Source organism: Phascolarctos cinereus, unplaced genomic scaffold, assembly GCF_003287225.1.
Source record: "Phascolarctos cinereus isolate Bilbo 61053 unplaced genomic scaffold, phaCin_HiC Scaffold_5;HRSCAF=322, whole genome shotgun sequence".
Taxonomy (NCBI): Eukaryota; Metazoa; Chordata; class Mammalia; order Diprotodontia; family Phascolarctidae; genus Phascolarctos; species Phascolarctos cinereus.
Window position 1 is genome coordinate 83,803,246 of NW_027555958.1, and position 13,623 is coordinate 83,816,868.

The following is a 13,623-nucleotide window of genomic DNA, read 5'->3' on the forward strand; positions in this document are numbered from 1 at the left end:
TGATCCTAGGACAGCAGACATAGTCCATTTCTGGGAATTTATCCAAAGATTCTCTCGCTTGACAGAACCTGCCAGAGCTTACTTTCTGCTGGTATACATATCAAGAACCCAGGGTAACAGCCACACCACCATAAGACATCGGAATAGGACTTCATTGGAGGTAAGTTGTCATTTGTAATATGAATGCTAAGGGAGGTGGGGGGAGAAGCACGATTTGAAATCTACCAGTGTTTCTCAACCAGATTTTAAATATTAGTACTTCCAGGCCTTTTCTAAATTGTCATCAAGAGATTTCAGTTTAATAAGTTTAATTTCAGTTTAAGATTCAGTAAATTTCATTTCAATCATAGTGCTGTGGCTTATAGATTTAGATACAGCTGGAAGAGCCCTCAGAGTCCTTCTAATCTAAATTCATTATTGTCACAAAGGTCATCAGGGGCAAACCTGAGGTTCTAATAACCCAGATCCTCCGACTCCAAGTCCGGTGCTCTTTGGCCTCAGTTCCACAGTTTCAAGTACTCTGCTGACTTGAGATGTTTCTCTTCAAACTTAGTGACACTGACAAATATTTAGTGCTGAGACATACATGTCAAGGTCAGCAATTTTAGATTGTTGCTGTTCAATCATTTCAATCATGTCTGACTCTTCATGACCCCATCTGAGGTTTTCTTGGCAAAAATACTAGAGTGGTTTTCCATTTCCTTCTCCAGCTCATTTTACAGATGAGGAAACTGAGGCAAACAGGGTTAAGTGATTTGCCTAGGGCCAAGCAGCTAGTAAGTATCTGAGGCTGGATTTGAACTTAGAAAAATAAGTCTTTCTGATTCCGAGTACAGTACTCTATCCACTGAGCCACCTGGCTGTCCCAATTTTAGGTTACCTACTTGTATAACTATAGGTAGATTTGAGATGGATTTCAACTTTATCCTTCTAGAAACTTTCAAATGTCAATACAGTTTATATTCACCAGAGGGCAGCTGTGCATCAGTCTTAGCAAGTGTTATTTATTACGTTTGTGTAAGAAAAAAAATATTATATTCTCACTGGGGAGTTAAACATATGGCAATCACTCCATTTCAGCACACAAAGAGGTCCAGTGGAAGATGCAACTTGTGAACTAGGGTTTGTTTGGGGGTTTTTCTGTGTGTGTGTGTGTGTGTGTGTGTGTGTGTGTGTGTGTGTCTTAACATTTCTCATAAATGTGTACACTCAGCCTGATGTTAACTTTGAAACTGCCTCCCAGCTGCATGATGGGTGAGTTCCCTGTCTTAGCTGGGTGTCCAAAAACTAAATTTCTGAGAATGATGGCTTCCCCTTATAGAATAAGTGAGCCTAGTCCTGTAATTTCATTGGTATTAGGGGGCTCCTGTGGGGAAATGCCCTCTTTAAGAACAGGTTAGCACCTTATAGTCTTTGAGAGTTGTATATAGTACACTCACTGAGAGATTATGTCACTTTCCCAGAGCCATGGAGCCTGGATGTGTCAGAGATATGTTTAAACCAGGTCTTCCAGATTTCCAGGCCAGCTTTCTATCTATTACATCATACTGCCCCTCTTGCCAAATAAGCAAGTAATAGTAGTAGAGGATTTACTAAGCGGCTTTTTGTAAATAAAAAGTACAAAAGTCTAAAAAATACGTACAAATCCAGAAACATTTCATCAAGTCTTTTCCCTATGTTTAACTTGCAGCATGGCAGGAAATGTCATCTCTCTCCAACAAGTCAAGCAAAGGCACTTTCATAAACTCTGATTTATAATAATAACCTGCATTTATATAACATTTTATGTAATATTTTATTTTTCCCCAATTACATGTTAAAACATTTTTAAAGCATTTTTTAAAGTTTATGATTTCAAATTCTATCTCTCCCTTCTCCCTTCCCAGAGACTAAAAGTAATCTGATATAGTTTGCACGTGTGCAATCAGCATTTACATAACATTGTAAGTTTTTTAAACGTTGTACGTAGTTGAGTAATTTAAGTCACATCCTGTCTGACTCTTGATGACCCCATTTGAGGTTTTCTTGGCAAAGATACTGGAACGGTTTGTCATTTCCTTCTCTAGCTCGTTTTACAGATGCGGAAACTGAGGCAACAGAATTAAATGACTTGCCCAGGGTCACACAGCTGCAAAGTGTCGAAGGTGGAGTTCAAACACAGGTCTTCCTTCCTACAAAGCAAATGATTGATCCTGTGGACCATGTTGTCCCACTAGGTTTGCCATCATTATGAACATCCAATCGTCTGCCAATTTTTGTCACTTCTTATGCAAGTTTTCCTTACTGCCAATCCATACCATCTTCATTCTGATACAGACTCTTGAGTCTTTCACCTGAAATGGTGCAGCTTTGTCTCCACTACATTCTTTATCTTTTAGATTTTGACCATTAGTTTATTTTTCCTCTATGTGCCTAGAGTTTTCTCTGGCCCTATCCTTGACTCTTTAAAGTTCAATGATGGCCTCCCATTTAAAACAGGTGAGATGCGTATGTCTTCACCTGCACTTCAAAACTCATACATCATGGTATCTTGGATTATCCCTTCCCTTCCCTTGTCTTATTCATCCCAGCCTACCTAGATCTCTTCACTATTTTTAGGCACATCTCTTAAAATTATCCTTTTGTATGGTAGTCATACTTTCATCTCATAGCCTTCTCAGTAGAATACAAGCTTCTTGGGGGGCAGGGACTACTTTGTTCTGAATTTTGGCTCCTCAGTGCTAAGCACAGTATCTTACCTATAATAGGCACCTAACGAATGTTTGTTGAGTTCTTCCCAAAATAATCTCTTTAAACCAATAATTGCCTTTCTTCCTTTCACTAGCCCTATTAGCAATGACCTTTCCTAATATTTAAACAGCTTCTGAAACCTCACATTCTCTGTGAAGCTTTCTGGAAAGATCAGACATTTTCTGAGTGCTTTTTGCAAACTCATCTGGACACAGTCCTCCCACAGATATATTCTCCCTTACTTGAATATTTCAAGAAACCAGAAGTGTGATCAGCACTGGCAGTTCCCCTACCAACATAATTTACAACCACACTCTGCCTTCACAGACAGTCTTAATGAGTTGCTCTCTTAAGAAAAGGTATCACCCCAGGGCCAATCTTTAGGTGAAGAATCTCTCTGAACTTAGCTAGGCAAGCCCTCTTCCAACAGAAACAGAAATTGTTTCCAAACTCACCTATGAAGGCTGTTCATCTCAACAGGAGCTTGTACTCCATCTGTTCAACCTCCAAGGACACAGAATCATCTTCACATAGTAGGTTTTCCTACTATATCTCCCCCAACTAGTCAATTACCCTTGGTCCCTTCTCCTAAATGCATTTACTTTTGGCGTGTATTTGAAGCTGTATATCTAACTATGCATTCAGGTAGGAAGTATGGATACCTGTGATTTCATTGTATAAAGATGCTCCCAGTAGTAAACTCCACCAGTAAAGATAGGAACCTGCCTGGCAAATTATAATCTTAGAGAGTTGTCTGGTAGACTGAAAAGGTGAAGTAGCTTACCTAGAGCCACACAACCAATATATGTCAGGGGCAGTACTTGAACCCAGGTCTTCCTAACTTGGAGGTCAGCTTCCTAGCAACTACACCATGATACATCTCCTTTTTATTCTACTTCAGGTTAATCATGATGCCAAAGAATCTGAATCTCCTGGAGAAGTGAAAAGAGTGCTGGATTTGGAGTGAAAGGTTCAAATCCTGGCTCTATTAATTACCAATCATGTGACCTTTGACAAGTCATTTCATTTCTCCCAGCTTCATTTTCCTTATTTATGAAGAAAATTGGCTGGACTAGATGCTCTCTAAGGTCTCTTTCAAATTCTAGTTTCTATGAGCTGATAAATATATAACCTGAAAGGTTATATATAGAATTAATTTTTGTACGTAGGATAAAAGAACAGAGTCTTAAACTGAAAGAGATTTAAGAGGACTCATCATTGAATCTCCTTATTTTAACTTGAGTTGAATCAAATAACACACAATTTATTTTTGGCCCCGCTTACCTATGAAGCAAATATTTTATAATAGCTTTTAAACATAAAATATTAATTTTCTGATTCAGCATCAACAGTAGGATTCAATAGGTCAAATATTGTAATAAGAATTATGATGTCGTTGTGTCGTTTCACCAGTGTCCGACTCTTCCTCACCCCATTTGGGGTTTTCTTGGCAAAGACACTGGAGTGATTTACCATTTCCTTCTCCAGCTCATTTTACAGATGAGGAAACTGAGGCAAAAGGAGTTAAGTGACTTGCCCAGGGTCACGCAGCTAGTAAGTGTCTGAGGCCAGCTTTGCATTTCCTGACTCCAGGCCCAGCACTCTAGCTGCCCAATGGGAATTATACTGAAAGTCAAATATTGTATGATATTACAATATTCAGTGAGATGCAAAATGAGAGAAGATTCATCCCGCTGGATGAATGTTGAAGGCTTTAAAAAGCATTCTTTCAAAGGTACCAGGTTTGAGCAATAGGTTTTCCCTACATAGTATTCAGCAATTTCTCGTAGTAGCCTCATGCCAGAAGTCTTTAGTACAGTAAACCTGCAGTGGAAATTTAACAACGTTCCTTGCCATGTAAAATAAAGGTCTGCTGTCTCAATAAGATTCAAACCCCTTTTTTTGTCTCTTCTGCTAAACTGAGCTGGGCTTCACCTCTTACTGGTATTAGAGTATAGAAGGAAAAATTAGGATGGTAGAAAGTAGGCCTAATGAAAAAGGCAAAGAAATCAAAATTAGCCTAGATTAAGAGGGCAATTTTTACTTCAGAACTGTCGTGTGGTGGAAAGAGTGTCGAATTTGGAGATGGGAGACTCGGGTTAGAATTCTGGGCCTGCTCATTGCTGCCCATAAATCTTCTTCATATGTAAAATGATGCAGTTCTACCAGAAAATCTGTTAGATTCCTTAAAGCTCTGAATCCTATGAAACCAAACAGTATGACCATTGGCAATAGATCTTTTAGATATTTGTGCACTAAAATTAATTTGTGCTTATCTAATATGCATAAAATAAGGTTTACCTTCATATACATATGTAACTTTGTGTATTTCTTTAATAGATCATTAATATCTGCTATAAATGTCTGGATCTGCACCTACAATGCTTTTTCCTATCCTAATTAGTAACATCAAGTCATTGCAGAGGGGAATCATAATTGAGTAGGAGTTGAACCCCAAACACACCTTCCAGCTCTATACATCTGTGATTCTAGGCCAGAGATAGTCCATTTCTCACCCTATAACATCTAAAAAAATGGAGTGATTGATCCATGCCTTGAAGCTATCGATGATGCTAGCAATCATCATAAGGATGTAAAAGAATGATTTTCATGTAGTGCTACCAGAACTGTACAAAGAGAATGACCTATATAACCACCAGGTGGTGCTGGTGAGAAAGGCAAGCATCTCAGCCATCCCTTGGACTAGAGGCCCCACTGAGCATAATTGATAGAGCCCATTTTCTCCATCTCTACCAAGAATCCTCATCCCCACCCCCACCCTCTGTGGATGGAGCTTCCCCAGCAGCTACCCCTCTTCAGAGGCAAGGCTTTCCCCTTCAAGCACACCATGGACTTTCAGGGCAAAAATAGAAAAAATGGCTGTTGTTTCATTTATTTACTCATCTGTATTAATCCTTGTGTATCAGAATGATCTGGTTCTGAAAACTGTTTATTTTTTCCCTTAAGTAAACAATCATGTTTGATTTCTTGAACTCCCAGCCAGAAATATTGCACTAGCAGCACTAAATTGAATTTTTTATGGAAATAAACTCCCATAGTTTAGAAAACCCTTCTAGTTTTCTCTTTCCATACCTAATCTCCCATATGCAGTAAGACAATTAAAACCAACAGACAAGATACCTGTCTTTTTAGTGAAAACCTCAAAAACACAATAGCCTATCTCCACCAAGCTCTATTTTAATACTGGTAATAGTTCCAAGTAACAACTACTTAGACTACAGGTAGAAGAGAAAAAGGAAGAAGAGGCCACGGTTAGCCAGCTTCTTCCATTTCATTCTCCATATCTTCTGGGTCAGGTCTGATTCATGACATTCTGGTATTTCATATTAGGATTAGAATGAATGAGTCACAAGCTATTAGCTTTAACAAAAACAAATTTACTTCAATAGCATAGAAATTATATTCATCAAGGGTATAGCATTGATTCAGTGGGTTACAGCTCCCTGACTCTTTTTTTTTTTGCTGAGATGGTACACCCAGTTTGAAAGATGTTTCAAACCTGAGGGGGCCCCAGCTCCTTCTCTGCTGTGTTTTTATGTTCAAGTGAAGAAAGTTATAAAAACAGTTTGAACCTTAGTCTCCTAAACTAATTAAATTTTTAGTAAGATTTCATTACCTTTTACAGAAAAACCAGCCTAGCCTGTGAAGGATAGATGTCACTACTACCACACTGTGTAAGGCCAGGTTAAAACAGAGAGTAAATTAGAGCAAGTAGGTGGGGGGGGGGGGGGTTCTGTCTCCTAGAAAGCGTAAGAGAAAATTTCCAATGTTTGTCTCGCCAACAGGCACCAAATACTCTCAGATCTAATCAGCGCTATTGTTCTCTGGGCTGTCCAAAGATCAGCACAAGACCTTGTCTGTTCCTCAGCAGGGAAACTAATCCCAGCTGTCATTTAGGGCAATTATAACCTTGTGGGTTGTCAAAGATCTCCATTTCCTCTTTTCTTGAAATGGTGACCTGTCTTTCCTCACTCTTGTTCTCCCTGTGTTCTTACTTCTTTTTTCAGCCTCTAGATCAAGACAAAATTCTCTACAGGGTTGAGGAGGAGGATGTTGGGAAATCTCTGCCCTGCCCTATAGGCAATGATCTCCTGCAGAAGCCATGGCCAAGTTAGCATTACATCTGCATTCTGAGATCTTGAGCTTTAAATTAAACTTCATTTTGTCTGATAGGAAAACCTCCAAGCTACATGGGCTGGAAGTGTAGCAGCCCATGGGGCAGGTAGGTGGTGCAATGGATAGAGCACTGGTCCTGAAGTCAGGAGGACCTGAGTTCAAGTTCAGCCTCAGACCCAAACACTTGACTGCTTAGTAGCTGTGTGACCCTGGGCAAATCACTTAACCCCAATTGCCTAAAAATAAAAATAAAAATAAAAAAGAGCGATCATCATACACCCCACCACCACCCCTCCCCCTGACACCTCAACCTCCACCTCCCCACCCACCCATCGCTGGAGATACTACAAGAGAAATTCTCAGATCCAGCAACGGAGATCTGGTTTGTTTCCCCAGAGAAGTCCCAATTCCCACTCTCTGGGAAAAAGAGATATTTTTATTCCTGAAATTACAGTGAGATGGATTCAAATCCCTGCTCAGCTACTAAAACACCAGAAGTTCAGGAGAGTCCTCCCAGCTACTGCCTTGGTCAGGGTGGGAAGAGGTGTGGCATGAACGAAATCCTTGTTTCTACCATCTGGACAAGGAAAGGCTGCAGAAATTAAGGCAATGGCAAGGGTGGGAGATGTGTTCCTGGTTTCCCGGGTTTGAACTAAAAGTAGATTTTCCCAGAGAAGTAAATGGTGATTAGAGTCTAGAGTACAATCAGTATCACAGTTACCCAGTCTTGTCGGAATCACAAGCTCTTGCAGCTGGAAGTGACATCAGAGGCTGTTTAATTCAATCCATACCCAAACAAGAATCCCCGCGACAACACCACTCCAGAGGTTATCTAGGCCAGGGCTTCTGAAGCTTTTTCCAATCGCGACCCCTTTTTCAGTTTCGGCAGCATTGGTTGGCACTGTGAGGCCTGAGGGCACACTCAGCACAAAGCGTGCATGCTTTGTGTTCAGAACCAAGGCTGTAGTGAAGCTGCGCGATGCAATGTGGGCAAATGCTGCCAGAAACTCCTCAGATTCATTAAGCGTTTGATTTTCAATTAATTTTTGGTCGTTGTGCATTCAGAAACCTTTTACTGTTGCCAAAATTTTTAGGGGACCCCATAAGGGGTGGCGACCCACAGTTTAAGAAGCACTGATCTAGGCCTCTAAGTGGAGAAGCAGAAAGAACACTAGACCTGGAGTTAGAGGTTGCTGTTGTTTAGTTGTTCTTCAGACCTGCCCAACTCTTCATGACCCCATTTGGGGTTGTCCTGACAAAGAAATGGTTTGCCATTTCCTTCTCCAACTCATTTTACAGATGAGGAAACTGAGGCAAACAAGGTAAAGTGACTTGCCCAGGGTCACATAACTAGTTAAGTGTCCGAGGCCAGATTTGAACTTGGAAGATGAGTCTTCCTGACTCCAGGGTGGTTCTCTATCCTCTGTACCACTCTGAGTTCAAATCTTGCCTCAGAAATTTACTAACTGTGTGATTCTGAACAGGTCACTTAGCCTCTGCCTAACTCAGTTTGCTCATCAGTAAGGTGGGAAGAATAATGGCACCTGTCTCCCAGCGTTGTTGTGAGGATCAAAAGAGGTAATATTTGTAAAGCGCTTTGCAAACCTTAAAGCAATAAGGCTAGTACTATCTAGTCTAATCGCTTCACTTTATAGATGGAGTGACTAAAGCACAAGGAAGCTAAATACTTGTCCCAAGGTCAAGCAGAGGGTAGGCATCAGAGACAGGCCCACCGAACCCAGAACCAATGTGCTTTCCTCTATTCCACCCTGGCCAATACTTTGACAAATCTATGATCTCATTAATGTGGACTTGTCCTTAGACTTTATGTAGCACATTGCTTCACAACACTTTAATATCCTTAGGTGCTAATATGAATTATAGTTCCCCATTATTTGTGCATCATCCCACAGAAGATTGTTCTTGAAGGCAGAGACTTCTGTCCTTTCGTGAACTGTCTCCCTTAGAATAGCACAATGCTCTGTGCGTATAAGCATTTGCTGAATTGCATTGCATTGTTTAGTGACACTGGATTCAATATGCTTTAGTAGCGAAAGTCGGGACTGGAAGTCAGGAGGCCTGACTGCAAGGTCGTCGGGGGCTCTGGGGGATTGGGATTGGATGCTGTCTGAAAGCTCTCCCAGTTCTAAAGCTTTATTTCTTTAGGGCTAGCCCTAAGAACCTAACCACCAGGTATAATACTGTAAGGGAAGAATTCATCCCAGAAACCATACAACTGACACAGCTTAACTTTTAGAAAACAATCTACTAACATGGCTGATGCCAAAATCTGTTTTGCATGACTATACATGTTTGTAATAGGTTTGGTTTTGGGGGCGAAGGGGCTATGGAGGGAGAGAATTTGGAACTGAAAATTTTTAAGTCTCCGTATTAAAAAAAAAGAAGCTAATTTATAAATTGGGGGCTACATATGAGCTAATTATTAACTATATAAATTTAAATTATTATTATTTTTAAATGTTTTTTATTTATTTTAGTTTTCAACATTCACTTTTATAAGATTTTGAGTTCTAAATTTTCCCTTCTCCTTCTCCTTCCCCCCACCCTGCCCAGGGCAGCATGTAATCTGATGTAGGTTATACGTGTACATTCATATTAAACATATTTCCACATTAGTCATGTTGTGAAAGAAGAGTCAGAACAAAAGGGGAAAACCATGAGAAAAAAAGAAAAAAATAGCATGCTTTGATATGCATTTGGACTCCATAGTTGTTTCTCTGGATGTGGATAGCATTTTCCATCATGAGTCTTTTGGAATTGTCTTAGATCATTGCATTGCTGAGAAGATCTAAGTCTATCAAAGTTAGTCATCATGCAATGTTTCTGTTGCTATTTACAATGTTCTCCTGGTTCTGCTCACTTCACTTAGCATCGGTTCATGTAAGTCTTTCCAGGTTTTTCTGAAATCTGCCTGCTCATCATTTCTTATGGAACAATGGCATTGCATTACATTTATATACCACAACGTGTTCAGCCATTCTCCAATTGATGGGCATCCCCTCAATTTCCAATGAATTATTATTATTACCAATCCAGGAGGAAAAAAGGCCTCTGGCTAACCAGTGTTACACTAATATAAAAATATATCAATCATCAGTAACTATTCAACTACCATTATTAAGCACATATAACTGGAATTCACTTGAACCAAATTGTGTGCATACACTTTTTTTGAGTGCTAAGACATTTGAAGAGATGCAATAACTCATTTAGGGCACAAACAGTGGTCCAATATAGTATGTGGAATCCAGAAGTGTATTTGAAAATGCAATCAATATATACTCACCTAGCTTACCTGTCTTCCATCCTGAGGTGTATGCATGTAATTATAGAATAGAATGACAGAATCTCAGTGTTGAAAGAGACTTTATAGGTCAACTAATCCACCTACAGCATCTCTAGAAAGGAAGTCTCTGTTAGAAGGCATCTAGTGATGAGAAACTTACTTCCTATGGAGCAAATCCACTCCACTTTTGGACAAGTCTTATTTATCAGAAATTGTTCCTAATAGTGAACTAAGATCTAGCTTCTTTTACTTTCTAGCACAGTCTCTAGCTCTGTCCTTTGGGGTCAAGCAGAATAAATCTAATTCCTCTTCCATATGACAATACTTCAAATACTTGAAGGCATATATTCCATTACTCCTCCTCCCTCCATCCCAACTCCTTGTTTGATCTATCCTAAATAGTCCCAGTTTCTTTTTTTCTTTTACTTTGAAAAATTATTTATTTGTAACCTTGTTGTCATTTTAAATTTTGAGTTCCAAATTCTCTACCTCCCTTCCACCCCTCCCTTGCCCAGAAGGCAAGCAACATATCAACTATACATATGAAATCATTAACCATATTACAAAAAAGGTAATAAAAATAGAGAAAATTATACTTAAATTTGCATTTAAATTTCATCATTTATCTTTCTCTCTCTGGAGGTGGATAGCATTTTTTCATCATGAGTCCTTTGGAATTGTCTTGAATCATATTGATGGTCGTATTGCCAGAGTAGTGAGATCTTTCACAGCTGATCATCATTACAAAGTTTGCTGTTACTATCCACAATAATCTTCTAGTACTTCTCATTTCACTTTGTATCAGTTCATATAGGTCTTGTCATGCTTTTTGTCTGAAACCACTGCCTGATCATTTCTTATAGCACAACAGCACTTCATTACAATTATATGCCACAACTAGTTCATCCATTTCCCCAATTGATAAGCAACCCATCAGTTTTGAATTCTTTGCCACCTCAAAAAGAGCTATTATTAATCAATTTGTATATATAGGTTCTTTTTCTTTTTCTTTGATTTCTTTGAGGCCTGGACCTAGTGGTGGTATTGCTAGGTCCAAGGGTATGATAGTTTTATAGCCCTTTAAGCATAGTTCCAAATTGTTCTCCAGAAGAGTTGGACTAGTTCACAATTGTACTAACAGTACATTAACGTACCTAATTTTGCCTCCTCCTTTCCAGTATTTGTTATTGTTGATATGTATGAGATGGTACCTCAGAATTGTTTTAATTTGCATTTCTCTAATCAATAGTAATATAGATAATTTTTTCATACGGCTATAGATTGTTTTTATTTCTTCTGAAAACTGCCTGTTCATATCCTTTGACCATATACCAATTGGAAAATGGCTCTTATATTTATAAATTCAGCTCAGTTTTCCACATATTTGAGAAATGAGACCTTCATGAAAGAAACTTGTTGTAAAAATTGTGATATTACTTCATTGTCTATGGTAGCTTTTAGCAAAATGTAGTTTCCCTGATTATATTTTTAATATGGTCTATTTTTGCTTTTGCTTTGTCTGAGATCATGATTGCTACCTCTGCCTTTTTTACTTCAGCTGAAACTTATTAGATGCTGTTCCAGTCCTTTATTTTAACTCTCTGTGTGTTTCTGTTTCAAGTGTGTCTCTTATAGATAATATATTGTTGGATTCTGGTTTCTTATCCATTCTGCTATCTGCTTCTATTTCATGAATGAGCTCATCTCATTCACATTCACAATTATGATTACTAAATGTATATTTCCCTCCATCCCATTTTCTTATATTTCTTCTCCCTCTCTCTCTCTCTCTCTCTCTCTCTCTCTCTCTCTCTCTCTCTCTCTCTCTCTCTCTCTCTCTCTCTCTCTCTCTCTCTCTCTCTCTCTCTCTTTCTCTCTTTATTCTGTCCTTCAAGGTATAATGGTAGTTCGGTATAATGAAAAATGCTCTGGTCCTAGAGTCAGATGCCTTGGGTTCAAAGGCCCACCACACTGGACAAATCTTTTTTTTTGGGGGGGGCACTTAATAGTATTTTTTTTCCAATTATATGTAAACATAATTTTCAACATTCATTTTTGTAAGATTTTGAGTTCCAACTTTTTCACTCATCCTCCCTTCCCTTCTCCTCCCCAAGACAGCAAGCAATCTGATATAGGTTATACATCTACAGTCATGTTAAACTATTTCCACATTAGTCATGCTGTGAAAGAAGAATTAGAACAAAAGGGAAAAACCACGAGAAAGAAAAAACAAAAAATAAAAAAGTGAAAAGAGTATGCTTCAGTCTGCATTCAAACTTCATAGTTCTTTCTCTGGATGTGGAATAGCATTTTCCATCACGAATCTTTTGGAATTGTCTTGGATCATTGTATTGCTGAGAAGACCTAAGTCTATCAAAGCTGATCATTGCACAATGTCGCTGTTACTGTGTACAATGTTCTCCTGGTTCTGCTCATTTCATTCAGCATCAGTTCATGTAAGTCCAGGTTTTTCTGAAATCTACCTGCTTATAATTTCTTATAGAACAATAGTATTCCATTACATTCATACACCATAACTTGTTCAGCTATTGCCCAATTGAGGGGCACCATCATAATTTCTAATTCTTTGCCACCATAAAAAGAGCTATAAATATTTTTGTACTTGTGGGTCCTTTTCCCTTTGTGGACAAATCTTCTAAGCTCTCTGAATTTCAGTTTCTTCATCTGTAATAAGAGAATAATAAAAATATGTAATAACTACTTCAAAAGATTATTGTGTAAAAGCATTTTGTAAACTGAAAGTTTTATTGTTGCCTGTTTCATGGGGTAACATAGCCAAAGAATTAATCCTCAAAGGTTCCAAATTATTGATGATGAGCCATGACACACTGAGGCACACTGGTCCTCAGAAGGGAGATATGGTATGTCATAGGGACCCTACTCAAAGTCTTTTCAGCATGGCGGAAACTACCAGAACTTATCACTTCACTGATAAACCCTTCAAAACCCTTGGGTCATCTTCACACCATAATGAGGCTTTAGATTAGGAATTTCATGGAGGTGATAAATAAATACACATTGTTAGTATTTATCCAGAAAACAAAAGGCTCCTAAAGACTAAAAAGAGATATAACAAAGTCAGTCCACTAAAGCTTTGGTCAACAGAGAGTCCCTTAGTAAAGGCCTTAGGCCTTTACTCAGGGCCTGTTTACTCTTGTGATTCCTTCAACTTTAACATGCTTTATTAGATCAGAGAAGAGTAAAACTAACAAATTAAAAAGAGAGCCCATCCAGAAGTAGGTACCTTAAACATAACAAGATATGACAGATAATAGCAAATGAGGAAACAGAAAAGCTATAAAAAGCAGACACTGGAACTATAGAAACTTAAAGGTCTGGAACCACTTATTATGGGTGCAAATAGCCTTGCACATTTTGATAGGCCCTGAGGCACAACACTGCAGCAAGGCATAAGAACTTAGTCCGAA

General features: G+C 38.7%; 1 protein-coding gene across 1 annotated transcript in view; it reads left to right on the forward strand.

Annotated features, from left to right (window-relative positions):
- The window catches only part of GPR31 (G protein-coupled receptor 31), an 85,430-nt gene that overhangs the window by 25,997 nt on the left and 45,810 nt on the right, over nt 1-13,623 (forward strand). The window contains 1 exon segment of the mRNA XM_020970413.2: nt 66-160. The gene's annotated coding sequence lies outside the window, so the exon portion shown is untranslated.